Source organism: Bos indicus, chromosome 22 (assembly GCF_029378745.1).
Source record: "Bos indicus isolate NIAB-ARS_2022 breed Sahiwal x Tharparkar chromosome 22, NIAB-ARS_B.indTharparkar_mat_pri_1.0, whole genome shotgun sequence".
Lineage (NCBI taxonomy): Eukaryota > Metazoa > Chordata > Mammalia > Artiodactyla > Bovidae > Bos > Bos indicus.
In genome coordinates, this window is record NC_091781.1 from 2,282,237 (window position 1) to 2,286,240 (window position 4,004).

Consider the following 4,004-nt stretch of genomic DNA (forward strand, 5'->3'; position numbering starts at 1 on the left):
TGTGTTCTTATTTTTTTAATTTTATTATTATTATTATTTTTTTTTTTACTTTACAATATTGTATTGGTTTTGCCGTACATCAACATGCATCCATCAAGGGTGTACACGTGTTTCCCATCCTGAACCCGCCTCCCTCCTCCCTCCCCATACCATCCCTCTGGGTCATCCCAGTGCACCAGCCCCAAGCTTCCTGTATCCTGCATCGAACCTGGACTGGCAATTCATTTCTTATATGATATTATACATGTTTTAATGTCATTCTCCCAAATCATCCTCCCCCCTCTCTCTCCCACAGAGTCCAAAAGACTGTTCTATACATCTGTGTCTCTTTTGCTGTCTCGCATACAGGGTTGTTGTTACCATCTTTCTAAATTCCATATATATGCATTAGTATACTGTATTGGTGTTTTTCTTTCTGGCTTACTTCACTCTGTATAATAGTCCATTTAAAACAAAAGTTTCCAACTGTGTTTTGTCCAAGTAGACACATGGGGCTGTCAAACCTTGAAATGTTGTAAGTGTGAACATGAGATTTCAAAGACTGAGTATAAAAAAGCAATAAAAAGTTCCTCACTAATCATTTTTATAGGCTTCCCTGGTGGCTCAGACGGTAAACAATCCTCCAGCAATGTGGGAGACCTGGATTGGATCCTGAGTTGGGAAGAGCCCCTGGAGGAGGGCATGGCAACCCACTCCAGTATTCTTGCCTGGAGAATCCCATGGACAGAGGAGCCTGACAGGTTCCATGGTATTGCAAAGAGTCGGACATGACTGACAGCAGACACGTGGGGCCGTCAAGCACTTAAAATGTTAAAAGTGTGAACGTGGTGTTTCAAAGACTGAGTATAAAAAGGAATAAAAAATTCCTCATTAATAATGTTTATACTGACTACATATTGAAATTATAATATTTCAGATCAGTTCAGTTCAGTTCAGTTCAGTTGCTCAGTCGTGTCCAACTCTTTGCAACCCCATGAATCCCAGCACGCCAGGCCTCCCTGTCCATCACCAACTCATGTCCATTGAGTCGGTGATGCCATCCAGCCATCTCATCCTCTGTTGTCCCCTTCTCCTCCTGCCCCCAATCCCTCCCAGCATCAGGGTCTTTTCCAATGAGTCAGCTCTTCTCATGAGGTGGCCAAAGTATTAGAGTTTCAGCCTCAGAATCAGTCCTTCCAATGAACACCCAAGACTGGTCTCCTTTAGGATGGACTGGTTGGATCTCCTTGCAGTCCAAGGGGCTCTCAAGAGTCTTCTCCAACACGACAGTTCAAAAACATCAATTCTTCGGTGCTCAGCTTTCTTTATAGTCCAACTCTCACATCCATACATGATCACTGGAAAAACCATAGCCTTGACTAGACTGACCTTTGTTGGCAAAGTAATATCTCTGCTTTTTAATATGCTATCTAGGTTAGTCATAACTTTCCTTCCAAGGAGTAAGTGTCTTTTAATTTCATGGCTGCAGTCACCATCTGCAGTGATCTTAGAGCCCCCAAAAATAAAGTGTGACACTGTTTCCACGGTTTCCCCATTTATTTCTCATGAAGTGATGGGACCGATGCCATGATCTTTGTTTTCTGAATGTTGAGCTTTAAGCCAACTTTTTCACTCTCCTCTTTCACTTTCATCAAGAGGCTTTTGAGTTCCTCTTCACTTTCTGCCATAAGGGTGGTGTCATCTGCATATCTGAGGTTATTGATATTTCTCCCGGCAATCTTGATTCCATCTTGTGCTTCTTCCAGCCTAGCGTTTCTCATGATGTACTCTGCATATAAGTTAAATAAGCAGGGTGACAATATACAGCCTTGATGTACTCCTTTTCCTATTTGGAACCAGTCTGTTGTTCCATGTCCAGTTCTAACTGTTGCTTCCTGATCTGCATATAGGTTTCTTAAGAGGCAGATATATTGGATTAAATAAAATGTATTATTAATTTCACCTCTTCTACTTTATTGGGGCTACTTGGGCATTTAAACTTACATGTGTGGCTTGTGTTATAATTCTATTGGGCAGCACTTAAAGAAGGATTTCTTTCTTTCTTTCTTTCTTTTTTTTTTTTTGAAGGATTTCTTTCTAATCTACATTTTCTAGTTATAAACTAGCCAGGACTTACTTTAAATAATGACAAACATAGAAAATAGAGCATTTGTTTCATGTTTAATATGTGCTAAACCTGTACTTAGCATCTTGCCTGGATGATTTCATTTAATCCACACCATAAATCTATGAAATTCTTAGCCCAAATTTACGGATAAGGAAACTGAAGCTCAGAAAGTTTAAATAACTTGCTCATGGTACCAGCTGATATGTGACTGACATAGAAGTCAACTCTGGTTCATCTGACCCCAAATCACATACTTTTATATATTTCCCTGTACTTTTTATTATACGATGTCCTGAAAGAACATATTTTTAATAACATCTCAAGTGTGTGCTTAGTTGCTTAGTCGTGTTTGACTCTTTGCAGTCCCATGGACTGTAGCCAGCCAGGCTCCTCTGCCTATGGAATTCTCAAGGCAAGAATACTGGAGTGGGTTGTCATTTCCTACTCCAGGGGATTTTTCCCACTTAGGGATTGAACTCAGGTCTCCTCCATCTGCATCGGCAGGTGGATTCTTTACAAGCAGCACCACATGCTCCTGCTGCTGCTGCTAAGTTGCTTCAGTCATGTCCGACTCTGTGTGACCCCATAGACGGCAGCCCACCAGGCTCCCCCGTCCCTGGGATTCTCCAGGCAAGAACACTGGAGTGGGTTGCCATTTCCTTCTCCAATGCATGAAGGTGAAAACTGAAAATGAAGTCGCTCAGTCGTGTCCAACACTTAGCGAGCCCATGGACTGCAGCCTACCAGGCTCCTCCGCCCCTGGGATTTTCCAGGCAAGAGTACTGGAGTGGGGTGCCATTGCCTTCTCTGGATGAATACACTATTTAAGCCTAAATCAAGTAGAAAAAAATTATTAGAAAAAATGACAGAATCATCTCCACATGTGATGTGTGAATCTGTAGATGTTTAAAATTTGGGAACTGTGACATGATCTTCCTCAGCTTTGCATCTGATTAAAGGGTAACCTTTTCAATAATTCCTCATAATAACTCTTTTTAAGGTTTGATGTTTTAAAAATATATTTATTGATGTATAGTTGATTTATAATGTTGTGGTAATTTCTTCTGTACAGCAAAATGACTCAGTTTTATATGTGTGTGTGTGTGTGTATATATATATATATATATATATATATATATATATATATATATATATATTGGATATTCTGAGAGTTTGTCACCAATAATGAAACTGAGCTGGTCACAGCCAATCAGTTCCAAGCTATTCACAGCCTTCATGGTCATTTGCACAAGCACTGGGGAATGTCCCAGTGCCTTTTGGATCAAATCTCCAACAGGAGATTTTAGAATCAACTGGACCCTTTCCACCACTGGCATCCTCAAGGAACCTATATGTGGACACAGAATTTTATCAATCGGAACTTCTAGGATAGTGTTTGTCTTCTTCACAACATTTGTTCTTTCCAACATCACAACCCCGGACTTCTCAGGTTCTGAATTCACAGAAAATGTATTTTAAGGATTGCAATATTTGCTTATGGATTTCTTAATCCATATACATTTGTAGTACCATCACCAGTCAATAAAATGAGCTCAATCTCTCCAAAATCAACAGAGGTCACTCCACAATTATGATCCTCCAAGTTAAGTCATGAATGTTCCTTGCTGCAGGGAAGGTTGACTGCCAAGTCATTTTTTTGGGAGGTCTAACTAGCAGTGTTGGGGTTGTGATGGGAAATGAAAAAGCCCACACATAAATGAACCCATGCAGTCCAAACCCGTGTTGTTCAAGGGTCAATGGTAGTTGCATGAACATAAAGCATTTTTGCAGCTTATACTCAGGTGGCATCTTGGCTGCTGCGGACTTGTATGAGCTCTTTTATTTTCACCAGTTCCTTAGGAAGCCAGATTTCAATTGCCACTTAGAGTTCCCAAAG